Genomic DNA, 19226 nt, shown 5'->3' with positions numbered 1-19226 from the left:
CTGGAGAGAAAATTTCATTGTAGTCAATACCTTCCTTTTGCTGAAAACCTTTGACAACCAATCTTGTTTTGTAGCGTTTGCTCCCATTGTGCTCTTCTTTGATCCTGTAAATCCACTTGTTATGGAGCGCTTTCTTGCCTGGTGGTAATTCAGCTAATTCCCACGTCTGATTTGACATAAGCGAGTCCATCTCATCTTTCATGGAAGACTCCCACTTGACTGAATCCTCCACTTGCATTGCTTCATCATAGCACTCAAAGAAGGAGAATACCATTGGGTTGGTTTAGGAATTCTGGAGGAGCGTCTCAGTTCTGGTGTGACTGGTTCTTCTTGAATTGCTTCAGGAGTGATCTGAACATCATTTCCAGAAATCTCCTCAAACTGAACAAATTCCTTTGTTTCAGCTTCGGTGTTGGAGCTACATGATTCCATGGTTGACCTGTCTTTGTACATCACATTCTCATTAAAAATAGCATCTATGCTTCTAATGATCTTTCGATTTTCATAGTCCCAAAATCGGTAATTGAACTCATCACCACCATAACCAACAAAGACGCATTTGTTAGACTTGACATCAAGTTTACTTCTTTCAGTAGAATCTATGTGTACATAAGAAATACAACCAAACACTCTAAGTGTGAAAGATTTATTTCTTTCTTGCTCCAAACTTCCTCTGGTATTCTGCCATCCAAAGGAATTGAGGGCCCATGGTTGATCAGGTAAGTTGTAGTGTTGATAGCTTCAACCCATAGAAATTTGGGTAATCCGGCATGTATCCTCATGCTTCTGGCACGTTCATTCAGAGTTTTGTTCATGCGCTCTGCTACGCCATTCTGCTGCGGTGTCATGGGAACTATTGTCTTCATCTTGATCCCATTGTTTGCGCAGAAATCTCTGAATCTACGATTTCTGTACTCTCCTTCATTGTCAGACCTCAACCGCTTGACTTTCAGACCAGTCTCATTTTCCACCATGGCCTTCCATTTTCTAAAGGTATCAAAGACTTCTGATTTCTTCTTTAGAAAATAAACTCACACCTTTCTTGTAGAATCATCGATGAAGGTGACATAATATAATGAGCCTACAAGAGATGGAACTTGAGATAGTCCCCATACATCAGTATGAACCAACTCTAACTTTTCAGCCTTGGATGTCTTACCAATCTTTGCAAAGTTGACTTTCTTTTGTTTGCCAAAGATGCAATCCTCGCATAGTCTGACATCTACATTCTTTAGATCCGACAACTTCCCTTTTGACAAAAGTGTCTTCATCCATTTCTCGCTCATATGACCAATCCTTTGGTGCCATAGGTTTGATTTTCCATCAGCAACTGCTACATCAATGATATTCTCTAAGTTTGAGGTTACATAGAGAGTATCAGTCTTCTTACCATGAGCAATGACGAGTTCTCATTTGGTAATCTTTCATTCACAGCCTGAAAAGGTTGTACTATAACCTTCTCCATCAAGCTGTCCTACAGAAATCAGATTTCTTTTGAGGCTAGAAATATGTCTCACTCCTTTCAGCGTCCAGGTGGTCTGGTTTGGCAACATTAGTTGGATTTCTCCTTTTCCGACGATCTTCAAGGTTTCATCATTAGCTAGATGAATCTTCTCAAAATCACCACTGACATAGTTCTCCATGATTTCTCGACATGGGGTGGAGTGGAAATATGCCCCTGAATCCAAGATCCATGATTCAATCGGACTGTTGATGCTTAGAATCATGGCATCACCTGTCTCCTCTGTCACGTTGGCAGATTCCTGTGTGCCGATATTTTTCTTCGGTGCTCGGCAATCTCTTTTAAAGTGACCCTTCTTGCCGCAATTATAACAGGTAAAATATTTCTTTCCCGTTCTTGATTTTCCCCTTTTGGATTTGGATCTGCCACGATTTGAATTTCTTTATGAAGTTCTCCCTCTGGACTCCGCGTGCAAGGGCTGAGGAGGTTGATGCTTCACCCGATTCTTTCCGTCGAATTTCTTCGCTCAGTACCAGATCCCGAACATCGTCGAATTTTAATTTGTTGTTTCTCGACGAGCTGCTGACTGTTGTAATAGTAGTATTTCAACTATCTGGTAGAGATGATAAGAGAATTAAAGCTCGAATTTCATCATCAAATTCAATTTCCACGAAACTCAACTGGGTTGTGATTGTGTTGAGTTCATTCAAGTGTTGAGCCACTGATGCCCTTTCCGCCATCCGCAAATTGAATAATCGCCTCATCAAGTGAACTTTGTTTGAGGTTGATGGCTTCTCATACATACTGGAGAGAGCCGCCATAAGATCTGCCGTGGTCTTTTCCTTTGCTATGTTGAAAGCAACATTGAAGGACAACGTCAGTCGGATAACTCCGAGGGCTTGTCTGTTGAGAAGAGCCCAGTTTTCATTCTTCATTCCCTCAGGTTGCTTTCCTGAGAGAGGTTGATATAGATTTTTCTGGTGTAAAAAATCTTCAATCTGCATCTTCCAAAAGCCAAAGTTCGCACCATCGAACTTTTCAATTTTCACATTCTCTTCGTCTACAGCCATCGCTCCCAATCGAATCTGGCTTCTTTGGATCGTTTCTGACAATTTGTGCAAACCACCGTGTATTATAACACCTTCGTCGACAAACTCGTATCGCCGACAAATTTTTTACTATTCACGAAATTTACTATTCATGTGAATAGTAATAAATAGTAACCTCGTAAAAAATTGACAAAATTCACAACCAAAAGCTCTGATTACCAGTTGTTGGAAAATAAAACAAGTAACAAGTAATTTTCCTATAACCAGATTAGTGAGAATGCGAAATAAAAGCGGAAAAATAATATCCGAAATTGATAACGAAGTTTAGCCAATTGTGTCTACGTCTCCGGACTGCTGCAGATCTTTTACTAAAGAGAAAATTTACAGGTGTTTACAAAACACTCACTACTCACTAGAAAACTCTCTAGTATTGGGAGAAAGAAATGATTTGGGATGATTTTGAAGCTAAATGGATAAGGGTATTTATAGTTGAAGCTTATGGATTAATCTTGTAATTACCCTAAAATATAATGGCTAAATGTATGATTTAACCATTATCATTTTCAACACAAATTTCAAACCTTTGAAATAAGCACCATTCGATGCCAAACATTGTTGAATTTCCAACAATCCGGTGCCTACCCTTTGAAAACCCATGCGCCTTTTTCCTTTGTTGAAAAACACATGTCGTGCGCCTTTTTGACTTTACACATTGGGCACTTTTTGAGGATAAGGTTATGACAATAGTGGTTCCCAGTTTTCCAATTTTTAAAAGACATCTAAGTTGAAATGGTTTATTTAACTGATTTAATTCGATTAATTTGGTTAAAATCAAAATTTAAATAATTTTAAAATTATTAATATATAAATAATATATTAATATTTAAAAAATTTAATTAATCCAATTAATTAACCGATAACTAAACTTTTAAAAAATTATTAAGCATTAACTGACCAATTAACCGAAAAAATTTCAATTCAATCGGTTAACTGAAATTTTCAACACCTTAGTTCTTTCCCTAATTGACGTTTCTCCTCTTTTCCAAAATAATATATAAACCTAATAAAAGTGTAGAGAGTAGCAGATCAAATTACCTAACAAAAGTTTGGTTTAATTTGTTTTTTCTTTTAATAATAAGAATGTGCATAAAATTTTATGCTAAAAAAGAAAATTTTACAAGATTTAGAAATATAAAATTATGGGTAAACTACATGATTGATTATTTCGTTTATATTTTATCCATTTTTCTTATTGATTTTAAAAAATATAATATTTAGTTATTTTTATTTAATTAAGATATAACTACTTAAGATTAAATGTCATTAGATTTTTAAAAGATTTTTGACAAGATACGTTAATAAAAATGTTTAATTTTATTTTAATCCCTAAATTTTAGATAAAAAATTAATTATAGGTATTTCTGTAAATAAAAAACTTTAAGGACAAATTTTTAATTATTCCTTTGTTACTTTTCTTCAATGCCGCACGGCCTCCGTCCGTAGGTTTCTTATCTTCCCCGTCGTCGTTTAGTCCAACTTCGAGGCTATGAACAGACTGAAAGCTTTTGGTGACGATAAAATCAAACAAATCGACAGGGAAAAGCTAAATGTTACCTATTCGAAGCTTTGCTTCTCTCTGTAGCTGTGTTTAATATTTTTGTCTGAAAAAATATTCCCCATCTCGTCCGGCTACATCTTCGGTCAGGTAAATTTCTTCTTCCACGCCAAATTATTCCCAAGAAAGCTAAACTAGTCGAGAACCCAAGGGTTACCTGGTTAAATTTGGTCACTTTAGGTCTTACATTACTGTACAGTCTTAGATTTAGGGTTTTGATTGCTTGCATTTTCTTTTTAAACTAAGGGTGTGTTTTGTTCACATATGTAAGATTTGAGAATAAAAGATTATTAGGAATGTTGTATTTTGTGTTTGGCTGATTTATCAAGAATGTAAGATTACCGTGTTTGGTTAAACGAATAAAAGATTATTGAAATGTATATTTAATTAAATTATCTTTATTATATATTTATTTTTTAACAAGTTGAATTCTAATATAATATTACTATAAAATATTTATATATTTTCTTTAAAAAAAATTAAATTTATAAAATTAATGTAATTTTTTTTATAAAATTAAAAAGATAAATAGATTTAATGAAAGATTAACATTTTATTTTAACTCCTGAATTTTATTTAAAATTTTAATTATAGATTTTTTTTTGTAAATCTAAAATAGTTTAAAGATAAATTTTTAATTTAACTTTCGTAAAATTTTTATTATTCAACGACAGAAAAATAATATTTTTGAAAAAAATAAATTTTAAGAGTATTTTAGTGTAAAACGCCGATAATTCAACAATACCTAAGAGAAGAAATAATCATGTTCCCGGTAATATATCTCAAAAATCTACTGTTGATAATAAAAGATTAGCGGGAATGAGATTACCGTCCAATCAAATGAGAGAATGAAGATTTCATTATCCGGTAATACAACATTTCTTGAATTAAATGGAGATAAGGGTGTTTTGTTTCTAAGCTAAAGAAGGATTTTTTTTTTGCTGGGAATCTCGTCTAACTAAGGGTTTGCTTATTAAAAAGCTCAGTGACCAAAAATCTCATATAATATACGATTTTAACCAACTTTTTCTGGATTTGCCAAAATGACCAATAAAATCGCAATGTGATCGCTAATTCGCAACGCGATCTCCATTATCGCAAATCAGTTTCCAGATTCGTAACGCGATTATTACTATCGCAATACGATTTTCCAATTTCGCGTAGCGATTTTCCCAATTCGCAATGCGAATAAGTAAATCGCAATGCAAATTTGGAAAATCGCAATGCGATACTGACTATCGCAACGCAATAATACAAAATCGCAATGCGAATTTTACTGACTATCGCAACGCGATACTGACTTTCGCAACGCGATACTGACTTTCGCAACGCGATTCTGACTTTCGCAACGCGATTCTGACTATCGCAACGAGATAATACATAATTGCAATGCGATTTTTCAAAGTTCGCAACAGGTTTTAGTTTCGCAACACAAATTTTTTGTGTATATATCTACGCAGCAGCAACAACTCATAACCTAAATCCCTAAATCGCAACTCATTCCATCTCCATCTATCACTCTCTCCGGCGACATCCGTTCCTATATCCAACGACATCCTTCCCCATCCGGCAACAGGTCTTAGTTTCGCAGCTCGTTTGTTTAGTAAATTAATTTACAACCATGAAATCATCTAATGTTGATCATGTTTGGATAGATTTGTGTTTTGGAGGGTCATGGGAGAATGTTCATGGTGTTTTACAATATATGCCTTTACCCATGAATCTTCAACTAAAACTGTCATTAAAAAAGTTAACTTATGAAACTCTAATGTTACGTGTTTCAAAGAAATTGAATTTAGAGCCCCTAAGTGGATTTAGGCTATCTTATCAGAGAAATGGTAAAGTTTATTTGTTAACCGACAATGAAGATGTTGAACGATTCATTGCTTACATTAGTGTTTCAAGTGATGATGTTACATTGTATGTTGTTGAACCTAGAAGTAGTATTGTTGGGTCAGTAGTGGGTAGTAATCAACTAAGTTTTTCTCAAAACATACAACCTTTCTCTAATCCAAATCCCAATAAACTTTCAGCACCAAATTCCGATTTTTTGTATTGACCAATTAGACGATGATGAGCCAACAGAAAAAATTGTGAGTACTAGTCAGTATTCGAAATTTGGTCTTGGTCAATACCCGGACTTTGATATTGGTCAATACTCGGATTTTGATGATGTTTCAGAAGAAGAAACAGACCTTGCGTGTAATGATTTTGATATTGGTCAATACCCGAATTTTGATGATGAAACAGCCGTTGCCGAGGAAGATGTTGTTGATGATAATGAGGAGGAAGTTACGACTGTGAATGAACATGTTGAACATCCATTCTGTAATTCATATAATCCTGAAGAAGAAAAAGAAGAAGAAAAAGTCCCCGAAGAAAAGAAAATGCCACGGGAGTATAACTGAAATATGCCAGAATTACTTCAGCTACCGGAAGAAGAGTTGGTAAAGAAAGCAGTTGATTGTTACACAAAAGTTATTCGTATCAAGAAAGATGATTGTTTTGATACAAAGGAAGACTTGAAGATAGCTTTGTATACGAAATGTGTGGAAGATGGCTATCAACTAAAAGTTAACAAATCAAGCAAAGATCGTTTCAAAACAAGGTGTATGATTGACAAAAACTGTACGTGGCTTATGATTACAAAGAGGATAAAAGATTACGAAATGTTTCAAGTTAGGACTTTTATTGATAAACATACATGTTCAAGAACCCAAGTTTTTCCTCACCATAAACAGGCAGACAAAAAGGTGTTGGGTGATTTTCTGGCTGAGTTAATGTTTTTGAATGGCAGGGTATATCGGGGACATGAAATTATGACTGACATGAATGCTCGGTTCAAGATTAGTATATCATATTCTCAAGCTTGGAGAGCCAAATGTTATACATTGGAATTGTTGAGGGGGTCGCCAGAAGCATCGTTTGCCCAACTGCCGACTTATTGTCACAATTTAAAGCTGAAAAATCCTGGGTTGGTAACTCATATCAAAACATATAGAGATGGACGCTTTGAGTTGCTGTTTATCGCCATTGGTGCTGCGGTTAGTAAATCAATATAATTATGTTGACTCATTTTTGTTAGTTACATGCATTTCACATTTAAATGATTATATTTCTTGTGTATATTATTTTGTAGATTCGTTCGTTTATTACTTGCATGCGCCCAGTTATTATAGTTGACGGAGCACATTTGAAAGGTCGATACCTTGGAGTAAACTTATTAGCAGTAGCCATGGATGCTAACAATGGGATATTGTCAATAGCTTACGGGGTTAGCAAATCTGAAACCTCTGATTCATGGACATGGTTTATGGGGCATCTTAGGGATTGCATAGGTCCTATTAGCAATCTGACAATCATATCCGATAGGGCAAACTCAATTGACAATGCTGTTAGAAGGTGTTTCCCATATGCTTTTCATGGACTTTGTGGTGTTCATTTGTATAGAAATCTAAAATCAAGGTCTGCTGGTATAAAAAATCACAAATGTACATACTGGAAGGTTGTAAAAGCTTATCGGGAAGTGGATTTTAATAAGCATATAAACTGTTTAAGACGTGTTTTGCCTCAGTGTGCTCAAACACTAGAAGATGTCGGGTTTGAAAGATGGTCAAGAGTACATCAACTTGGAGCAAGATATGGTTTCATGACGTCTAATAGTGCAGAATCAATCAACGCTCTAAGTCATCATTCCCGAAAATTACCCATTACTATATTAATGGAGTTTTTTCGAGCCTCTATTCAACAGTGGTACTACAAGAAAAGAAACCATGCATGTATTATTTCTTTAAATTCGTAACTTATCATATATTTTACTAAGTATTATTTATTTAAATTTACAGGAACATTGGAACATCGTGTTACACCATGGACAGAAAAAAAGATAACGAAACGTGTTGTGAAGTCAACGTCATGGAGAGTTGAACCATGTTCAAACACTTTGTTTGAAGTACTGGATAATAACTTAAATGGGCTTGTCGATCTAAATGCAAAGACGTGTAGTTGTATGAAATGGCAAACATCTGGTTATCCGTGTGGCCATGTTATAAAAGTTTCTCTTCATCTAAACCAAGATGATTCAAGCGCATACGCTATGGATTGCTACACTACAGAAGTATATCGACAGACTTATGGCGAGATTATCTACCCTATTCCACATCCTTCTGAGTGGGACATACCAGATGACTTACAAAAAGTTTTGCCACCAGCCATGAATAGAAGGCTACCTGGCCGACCAAAAAGTCACGATCGTATACCGTCTAAGGGTGAAGAGAAGAAGAGATCGACATGTAGTCGGTGCAAGGAAAGTGGTCATACAAGGTTGACATGTGGATCACCAGTGCCATCACAATCATCTTTTCCTCTACCAAAATATGGATCCTCATCAAAATCCAAAGCTCGTATGGTGTCAAGAAAAAGGCAATCAAAAAGGCAATCATCTTTAAAATCCCAATCACAACTGGCTTCACCTTTTGGGACTGTTAACTTAGGTGATTTTTAAATGCAAACGTTGTATTATGTAGATTTTATGTGTGAACTTTTAACATTTTCAGTTAGGCATGTATTAGTAACTTGAGTTTGAAAATTGTTATGATTTGTTCAATTGTTATCACTTATTAGGCAATCATTTGACTATCGCAACACGAAAATGACGTTCGCAATCATCTTAATGTCTATCGCAACGCAGAAATTACTATCGCAATGCGAAATGAAAATCGCAACGAGAGAATCGCAATACGAAATGAAAATCGCAACGAGGGAATCACAAAGCGAAATGAAAATCGCAACGCGAATTTAGTTTCGCGTTGCGATTCTCTCGTTACGATTTTCATTTCGCATTGCGATAGTCATTTTTACCTTCAACATAATACAGATTGAAATCAACAAAATCAACCATTACATTTCAATCAATTAAACAAGCACAAATAAGAATTATGTTCACATCAATTAAACAAATCAACTTTTACAAATCAATTAAACAATCAAAAAATAAGCAATAATTCTTATTTCCTAATCTACTATTGAATCAACTTTTGCAGCCATACATCATTTTCACGCAACTCAATTCTGAGATTAACCTGCATAAACCAAACATTTGCTCAAACAACACTTTCTACACATCTAAAACCTACAAACAGTAAATTATTGAATTCTAGGTACTTAACCAAACATTTTCAAACCACAAGCCTATAAACTTACCAATTATTTATGGACATTTTTATAACGCGGATGCAGGTAGGCAGTGTCTCGTATATATCGATCTAGCCATATAATGCCGAAACCACAAGCCTACTGCAGCTCTATCTCTATCGGTGGGAGGTAGATACTTTATACTTCTTGTGATCAAACGCTCCAACGCCAAGAATACGAGAGGATCACAATCCCCTCTGGGTCCTTTCGTTTGTTGTGGTGCGGTCTCGTCTCTGCTAACTGTAATATTGAGCTTCTTTGGCTTCTTGTTTCCAGAACGAGTCCAATAATTTATCGCATCCAAGAATTTAGCCAAATGAGAGCTCCATCCCTTAATAATATCTCTTAAATCAGCCAATGATATATAATTTATCATGCTGTCATATTCTATTACCTTAAGGGATGGGAGCTGAAGCTCGACGAGAAGCCAATGTTTACGTTCCAAAACAGGGATAAACACATGCAATCATAAGTAATAATTCATTCATTTGCGCACTTATTTATGAATACCTTTAAACTCAATCTAAAATAAATACTAACCTTATCGACCTCCCACCATGCAGGATAAAGTTTAGCTTGTCCATTGCCCAACGCAAATGATTCATCTCGTTGATTCTTCAAGTGAACGGCGTTAAAAGACGTCGGCATAATTGTATATCGTGTATTTCTTTTATTTTCCTTAAGTTTCCTAATTATTAGAAGACGTGACACCCACGCATCGATATGCTGTTTTACAAAAAAAGACATATATTAGTAACTTACATAAATTTAAAAAAAAATAATCAAATTAAAATATAAGAAAAATATAAGACTTACCCCTCCATCGAAATAGCCATTGTCTTCGACCCCTAATAATACGCCCCACCAAGACCGATCAAGCAACAAATAGATATCATTGTTGAGCTTGCATATGTCAGTGAAACACCCCTGGCTCCGCTCATGTAGATAAAAATCAACTGTGGTCTTAGCCCAAAGGGTGTTATCCAGAATTGTGTCCGGTAGTTGTCTCCTCTCCACTTCAGATACCGGTATGGTACTGTCCGGTAGCTCATACGAAAGCCAACTTGAATCCATCATGTCCGGCACGTCAGAGGGTTTCTCAAGAATCCTACATATGACGCCATATGAATCGGGCTCTTGAATGGTGGGAGGGACCTCTTCAACGATGACAGTGGCCTCTTGAACGGTGGAAGGGGACTCTCGAGGAATGATAGGGGCCTCTTCAACGATAGGAGTGTACTCTTGAGGGATGACAGGCGAGTCGGGCTTCTTCTTGCGGTGTCTTCGCACTATTGGGGTATACGGAGACTTAATAGCACGTGCACGCCGTCTGATGCGTGAACTCTGTCGTGTAAGAAAAACCCGACGTAAAGCATCCACCTTATCGGTCCGCTAAATAATTAAATACAAATATCAGTAAATAAACAGACATGATATTTAAACAGTGAAAACAAAGACAAATATGTTTCAAACTTGCATTGAATTCCCCCAAGTCATTATTCTATCATAGTTCACAAAATGCATCAGATAACAAAGGCAAATATGTTTCAAACTTGCAACACTGTCAACTTAGTATTTGTCTTTGTCTATTGGTTGAAATAATGCAATTCATTCAAGTTTCAATTTGCAGAAGAAGAATAGTTTCAATTGGCAGCAAACGAACAAATTTACTTTCAACCAAAAGACAAAACAAAGACAAATACTAACTTCACAGTGTTAAAGAATACACAGTTTAGCAGAATTGGCAGCAACCGAACAAATTTACTTTCAACCAAAAGACAAAACAAAGACAAATACTAACTTCACAGTGTTAAAGAATACACAGTTTAGCAGAATTGGCAGCAACCGAATAAATTTACTTCAACCAAAAGACAAAACAAAAGACAAATACTAACTTCACAGTGTTAATAAACAATTTAGCAGTATTGGCAGCAACCGAATAAATTTACTAAGCAATCTAAGTGAAATGGTTAATCTAAGTGAAATTACGAGTAAATTTATCATCAAGTTAAATATGGAAAATTTTAAACTTACCTCGTTGCGTAGAGTATGAACCTCATTCTGCAACGATACTACCATCTCACGTAGAGCGGCAACCTCACCACGTAAAGTAGACACCTCCACACGCCATGCACCATCGTTATCGCGTAGAGTACCGATCTCCTCACGCAAGGCATTGACCTCATCACGTAACTCCCTTGACTCATCCCATGGAGGTGGAGGTGGAGAACAGGGAGATAGAAGTCGTGGCATCTTTGCCGGTCGCCTATCATGAGGTGATGGTGGAGAAGAGGCTCGATGATGTGACGGGATAGGTGATGGCTCTCGTTGTAGAGGTGTATAGTCGGGTCGATCAGGTGATGGCTCTGGGTGAGGTGATGGCTCTGGGTGAGGTGATGGCTCTCGAAGTGGAGGAAGTGGAGGCTGCTCATCATTCGTGCCATCAAGAAAACGCTGACTAGCTTGCCACCAATCAGTGGCATGCTCAGCCTCCGTGGGTGTCAGTCTTATTAATGGAGTGTTGGCCTCCTAAAAATATAAAAACTCAAACAAAGTTAAACGTCTACTATTAATAACTTGTTTATATATGATAGTATTTGTGTTAACTTACATTATTTATTGTCGCATATGGTATTAAGTCTTCCCAATCCAACAGACGTTTCCTCTTCCAGGAAATAGCCCTAGGAATATCATTTGAGGTTTTTAATGCATATGTCCGCATGCTGGGGAAAGCCTCGAATATCCAAATCTACAAACAATAAAATAACAAACATTAGTAATTGTTAAATAATTAATTATAATTTTGAAAACATTATATAGAAATTCTTACCTTAAAGGCCCAAACAAAGCCTGACAAAGTGTATTTCGACCCATCGCCCCGCAAACTTTTGCGGTCATCAAAGGCAGACGACAACTTAGTCCAGGTAGCTTTCCATATATACGAACCCCACGGAAATAGATTCCATGCATTTAGGTCCTCTACCAATAATAGTAGCTCCTGAGGAATAGGTTGTCTGGCCTCTCTGCCTAAAAAGCCGGCATACAAAAGTAGTAGAAGGCATACTCGGACAACATCGGCGTCATTCATCCGAGTAAAACCATCTTTCTTATTAAACAATTTCTTCATGTCGTCGACGTGTAAGTTCGGCTTCTCTATTGACTCATCAGGAAAAACCCTGGATAACCATGATGGGCGGGTGATATGACGAGTGTACCGGCCTACATCATCGTGTCCGAATCGTAGACCAGTGATTAAGCAGAACTCCTTCCGCCCAAAACAAGTATACGCCGGTGGAAAATGAAACCATATCTCTTCCTCACCACGTTGTATACTGTCGGGTAGATCGTTAGTCATGGTCTGAAGCCACAAATGGGTCAAATTAGCATCTCCACCCGGATGTTGTACTCTCAGCCATGGCCCGAAGCAGGTTTCCTCAAACAATTTTCTTTGTGCAGGTGAAAGCTTCGAAGCAATTGTAGTGGCTAGGTTAACTTTATTCCTTAATGTCAATGAAGCTGAAAAGAATTTCTACAAAAACAATAAACATACCAAGTTAGATATACCAAAAACTACACTGTGAAGATATACCAAAAACAATAAACATAAATAGTAGTTTATTCTTGAAACTAAAATTTGCAACACTGTTTTGTCTTTTGGTTGAAATGAAAATCGCAACGCGGAAATGACTATCGCAACGAGAGAATCGCAACGCGAAATGAAAATCGCAACGAGAGAAACGCAACGCGAAATGAAAATCGCAATGCGATTTTGGTTTCGCATTGCGATTATCTCGTTGCGATTTTCATTTCGCGTTGCGATTTTCATTTCGCGTTGCGATTCTCTCGTTGCGATAGTCATTTCCGCGTTGCGATTTTCATTCTCGAAACTATTCTTCTTCTGCATTACTTCAACCAAAAGACAAAACAAAGACAAATACTAACTTCACAGGGTTAAATACTAAACAGTTTAGCAGTATTGGCAGCAATCGAATGATTTAATAAGAAATTTAAGTGACATGGTTAATCTATTATTGAAATTACCAGTAAACTTATCATCAATTTCAATATGAAAAACCTAAAATAATACAAAAATTTCAAAATAAAAATAATTAAAAAAACTAACCCTCGGAGGTTGATTTTCCATTTCTGAATGATTGTGAGGGATTTATGACCGTGAATGGTTGTGAGGGATTTCGCCGGCGATGGGGATGGAAATCTTCGGAGATGGGGACGGATTTCACCTTAGAGAGTGAGAGATAGAGATGGGACTGAGTGTTGTGATTTTAGGTTTGAGGTTATGAGTTACGATTACTGTGGACGGTTCAGTTTCCGATATATTAAGAAAAAATTCGTGTTTGGAATTTAAAAAAAAAACGCGTTAATACGAATGGCGCTATGTAAATCGCATTGCGATAGTCAGATTCGCATTGCGATTTACATATTTACATTGCGATTTTCCTAATTCGCATTGCGATTTACTTAATCGCAACGCGAATACGTAAATCGCAATGCGAATTAGGAAAATTGCATTGCGATAGTCAGTATCGCATTGCGATTTTCCAAATTCGCATTGCGATTTACTTATTCGCATTGCGAATTGGGAAAATCGCAACGCAAAATTGGAAAATCGCATTGCGATAGTAATAATCGCGTTGCGAATCTGGAAACTGATTTGCGATAATGGAGATCGCGTTGCAAATTAGCGATCGCATTGTGATTTTGTTGGTCATTTTGACAAATCTGGAAAAAGTTGGTTAAAATCGTATATTATATGGGATTTTTGGTCACTGAGGTTATTTTCTCTATTAAAAATGTGTTCTTTACCTCGTTTATTGAACAATTCTTAGTGGGTCTCTGGTTATATATGTTAAATCGTTCAAAAATTTTATCTCTTGCTTGCTTCTTAAAACATTGCTTTAGGTTGGTACTGGGCTAGGGCAAGAGGGTGCCTGCCCGGGGCCCATAAATTTTAAAAAATCTTAATATAATATTTTTTATGTTATGATAATAGATTTTAAAAAATTATAAAATAAAATAATGAGATCTATGAATTTATTAAAATGTTATTTTTTATTATTAACTTTTTTTTATATTAATGTTAATAAATTGTTTAACTTTTTATAAACTCTAATTCAATATTTATTTTTTAAAATTAAAAAATAATTGAATCTCTTTTATTTTGGTCTTTTCAAATTCTTACCATTAATTTATCAAATATCTTTCCTAATTTTTTATATCAATGAAAATTTCTATTAACGTTATTTTTTCTCTAAAACTTAATGTGAGAAAAAAATTAACTATAATTAGCATGCTTCTTTTATTCTTTATATTTCCCAATTTCTCTAAAAATTATTATTCTTGCTTTTTTAATTTCTCATATTTCTAAAAAAACAAAATCATAATTGTTTATCATCAATTGTGGTGCTTGAATCATATTGAAGATTGCTTTTAAGATTCTAGGTAGGATCATGTTTTCAAATTATTTCTTTTGATTTTTATGTAGTTCTAAATTCTAGAAAAGATCGTTCTTTTATTTCCAAATGCTATGTTATGCATTAAGAAAAATATGTTGGAAAAAATTAATGTTAACACTATCATTAATGATTATAAATCAATAAATGCTCGAAGGCAATGATTTAAGAAAAATATTTTTGATATTGTAATGAATTAATATTTGTTTAATTTAAAAAAAGTAATAAAAATTTATATTACATATATTTATTTTGAATTACGGATCCATTTTTCATTTTCCGCATGCATCAAAAATTAATCAAGACATACCCATTTATTAATGTGTTATGTTAATAATACATTAAAGGTAGAATGGATGATAATTTTTAGTGATTATATTTTAATCAAATAAAAACAGAAAAAAGACTAAATATTATGTTTTTAAAATTCAGTAAGAAAAAATGGACAAAACATAAAAAAATAATTATTAATCTTGTAGTTAATCTTAAAATTTTGTTTATATTGGATAAATTAAATCTAAACAATATAATAAAAAAAGAAGAAGTAGATGAAGCTGTTCATTCAGTAACCATATGGGTTTTTGGATCGAAAGAAGCCTACGGCTTATGTGAGTGAAGCTCTCCAGGATTTGAACATGTAACAAAGCCCAGTTGAACCCAATGGACAATTGCAAACTCCATAGATCGGCAAAAGGAAGAGAAGAGCATCCTCAAATACAGTGGTCGGCAGTCAAAAAATCAGACACAGGCAATGGCTCTACTCCCGTCTCTCCGTATTGCTGCCACTCGTTTTTACAGGCCAACAAAACCGCCTCCAAAACTAATCCTTTCCTCTCTTTTGTTCCCCAAAAAACTTTCTTCTCTCTCCCCTAAAACCCCACCACTTAAACCCCTTGCCTCCACTCACCAAGGTTATTCATCTTCTCTGATTCCCTCCCTCAAAATTCATTTTTTCTTCTCATTTTCACTTCTATATTTAATTGCCCGTTTCACCTCTTTTTCCACTGCAGAGACTGCCTTTGTTTCCAACAACGATGAGCGCTTGCTGGGTTTGGGTTCAGTGAACCAGGACGATTCAATTCAGACTCAGAGCTCGACCAGCACCATTGCAGCCATTGTCACTTCTTTAGGCGGCCCTCCTGCTGCCGTTGGCATCGTTCGTTTGTCTGGTCCCACCGCTGTCGATATCGCTGGCCGTGTCTTTTTCCCGGCCAAAAAGATGAGGAATAAGAAGAGACTCGATTCCTGTTCGGGTTCTTGGAGGCCTGCAAGCCATGTTGTTGAGTATGGCGTTGTTTTGGATTCTCAGGGAAATGTAGTTGATGAGGTATAACTTTTTTGTTGGTTGTTTGTGTTTTTCGTTATTGGAATTGAAGCATGGGGTGTAGATTGTAAAGTTGGCTTTTTTTAAGGTTTTAGCTGTGCCGATGCTGGCTCCAAAATCATATACTCGTGAAGATGTGGTTGAGCTCCAGTGCCATGGGAGTGAAGTGTGCCTGCGTCGAGTGTTGTGCTTTGTTTAGAAGCTGGAGCTAGGCTTGCTGAACCAGGTTGCGTTTAGCTTATGTAAAAATTTCTGTGGTGGCTCGTCGACTCTTAGATAAAAAATAAATTAATTGAAACCTTCAGTTCTAGTTGATCAGAGTGTCATGCCCATATATATATATATATTGTATCTTTTAATTAAAAAAATGTCCCTAATCTTTTGTGTTACTTCCTTCTCCTGTTTTTAGGCGAATTTACCCTCCGTGCATTCTTGAATGGTCGCTTAGATCTTTCACAAGCTGAAAATGTTGGGAAACTAATTTCACCTAAGTCTGTTGCTGCTGCTGATTCAGCTTTGGCAGGAATTCAGTCATTTTCATCTTTACATTCTGTTTTTCTAACTATCTTGTTGTTTTCTCCATCTTTTTTATTACCTTTAAATTTGCATATAATTCTTCCAATCAAGGATCTGTTGGCAGTGTGATTAACAATTTTGATGTGATTGACTGTCTGACAGGGGGTCTTTTCTACTTTAGTCAGTTCTTTGCGAGGACAATGCATTGAGTTGATTACTGAGATAGAGGCTCGTTTAGATTTTGAAGATGAGATGCCACCACTCGATGTCAACCTAATTATGAATAGAATCCATGCCATGTCTCAGGATTTAGAGCATGCATTGGAGACAGCCAATTATGACAAACTTCTGCAATCAGGGTTGCAGATAAAATCTCTTACCATACAAGATCTTTGAATGCGTGATTTCAATTGCAGAAAGAGGTTTCTTGTTTAGAATTCACATTTTACTCCCCAAACATATCATAAAAGTAACAGAGCAGTTCCCAACTTTTTTATCATTCAGTTGGATTATTTATATCTACCTGTGATTGTGGTTCTTTGGTAGTAAGATAGATAAAGCTTTTGGCTTTTACATGTTTGTACTTGTAGACTGGCTGTGCATCGTATGTTTAAGATATGTATCAATGATGCAGTCGCCTCCTTTTCCAAAATCTTGCAGATAGCAATTGTAGGACGTCCGAATGTTGGGAAGTCAAGCCTTCTTAATATCTGGAGCAAAGTACGTTGTTTTCCCTCCTTCCTTCCTATTGCATGATTTATGAGTGAACATCTCTCAGTTTTGATGTCTGTGTTACATCATCTAAACAATTTGTTTGACTGATGAACTGGCAAGTCCTTTCATTTGGGCACTGGTTCTTTCGCATAGAAATGACATGGCATCTAGTTCAGCCCCGTGTCTTGCTTTTAGCGTGCAGAGTGAGAGGGCAATAGTTACAGAGATTGCAGGAACCACTCGAGATGTGGTGGAAGCCAGTGTTAGTGTTGCTGGTGTCCCTGTAACGCTTCTTGATACTGCAGGCATAAGGGAAACTAATGATATTGTGGTGAAGATCGGTAAAATTTTTCTCCTTGCCTGATTATTTCCTAAAATACCTTAATTTATAATCATCGAATAGGAGTTCCAAGTTGATTATTTTGCTAGCTGATGATTTTTAATAGGAAAGTCGATTCCTATAAATATATATTTGACTCAGTTGCCAGTCTCTTGAACGCACACATAATGGGAAATTCACATTGGAAATGCTATGGTTTATGTCGTTGGTAACAATGCCATGCAAGATTTTAGTTTTTCTCTGGGTGAAGAAAATTGTATTTAGTTTTGCACTGCAGCACTGTATAGCAAATAGTAAATGTTTCAAGATTTAGTTGTGGCATCTTCAGGGTTCAACGGTTCAAGTATATTATTTTAACAGCTCTATTCACAGGTAGTTAATTTTATGCTTTATGGTTCTCTTAATATGTCAATAATTACTCAGATTTGTACGTTAACTTTGTTCTAGGTGTGGAAAGATCTGAAGCCGTTGCTATGGGTGCTGATGTCATCATAATGACAGTGAGTGCATGATGGATGGGCTATGGAAGATACTAAACTTCTTGAGAGGATTCAATCCAATATGGTAAGCTATTGGCATTGCTATTGATATCCAATTATCTCGCAGCTTTTTCCATTGTTAAGTACCTCATCCAATGAATTAATCTTCTTTGAGAACATACTGAAACTGGGTGTTGTTTTGGGGTTTCAGGGATCAACATCCATTCCAATGATTCTAGTAATCAATAAAATAGACTGTGCTTCATCTGCATGCTTTGATTGGGTCGACAGAGAGACCAAGTCTTTCAGTAAGCATGTCTTTACATGTGCCATCACGGGTCAAGGGATATATGATTTGGAGAAATCAATCTTAGAGATCGTTGGCCTAAACAAGATCCCCACTGGGGGACGGAGATGGACCGTTAACCAGGTTAGCATTTTTAAAACTGCCAAACCCTTTTTTCTTTTCTTGCTTTTAGACGACCCTAGTTCCATATCCATTTCTGGCTGCTGCTTATGGAATACTAATTTCATGGGGAGTCTCAGAGACAATGTGAACAGCTGATGCAAGCCAAGGAGGCGCTTGTAAGATTGGCATAGACTATAAAGGAGGAGTTGCCTCTTGATTTTTGGACAATTGATTTAAAAGAGGCTGCATTGGCTCTTGGCCAGATAAGTGGAGAAGACATTTCCGAGGAGATTTTATCCAACATCTTTGGCAAGTTCTGTATTGGTAAGTAGTTCTTTTTGAAAATACAACAAATTTTTGTTATTGTTTTATCTTCATTTGTAGACAGTTAAATTTTCGATTTTCTCATGCATATTAAAAGGCCTTTAAGTTAATATGTTTTGCAATAAGAAAGTGATTATTGATGTACCAAAAAAATGTGATGGGTTTTTATTACACCTAATGAAGACTGCCGTTTAGTATGTTTCGTTTGTTTTTCTTAACCAAATGAACAAATCTTTGTAGATCAAGGGTCCTTGGGTGGGTGGTGGTACAGCCGTCTCAACTTTTATTTGGTGTAACTTTATAATAATTGTTTTTGATTAAAAGTAAAAA

The 19226-nt window shown here is 36.0% G+C and overlaps 1 long non-coding RNA gene and 1 pseudogene across 1 annotated transcript; both read left to right on the top strand.

The window, feature by feature from the left end:
- The first annotated feature begins 4114 nt into the window (after window positions 1–4114).
- On the top strand, window positions 4115–19033 carry LOC120216924. The gene is made up of 3 exons (XR_005525105.1): window positions 4115–4216; window positions 14240–14243; window positions 19023–19033. It is a non-coding gene; the product is annotated as an uncharacterized LOC120216924 (long non-coding RNA).
- LOC120216923 lies at window positions 15528–18971 on the top strand (annotated as a pseudogene).
- Window positions 19034–19226: the final 193 nt, after the last annotated feature.

The sequence above is a fragment of the Hibiscus syriacus genome, unplaced genomic scaffold (genome assembly GCF_006381635.1).
Source record: "Hibiscus syriacus cultivar Baekdansim isolate YM2019G1 unplaced genomic scaffold, ASM638163v2 tig00110174_pilon, whole genome shotgun sequence".
NCBI classification, from domain to species: domain Eukaryota; kingdom Viridiplantae; phylum Streptophyta; class Magnoliopsida; order Malvales; family Malvaceae; genus Hibiscus; species Hibiscus syriacus.
The sequence above is the reverse complement of the archived record's forward strand: the minus strand, read 5'-3'. Positions and strand labels throughout refer to the sequence as shown.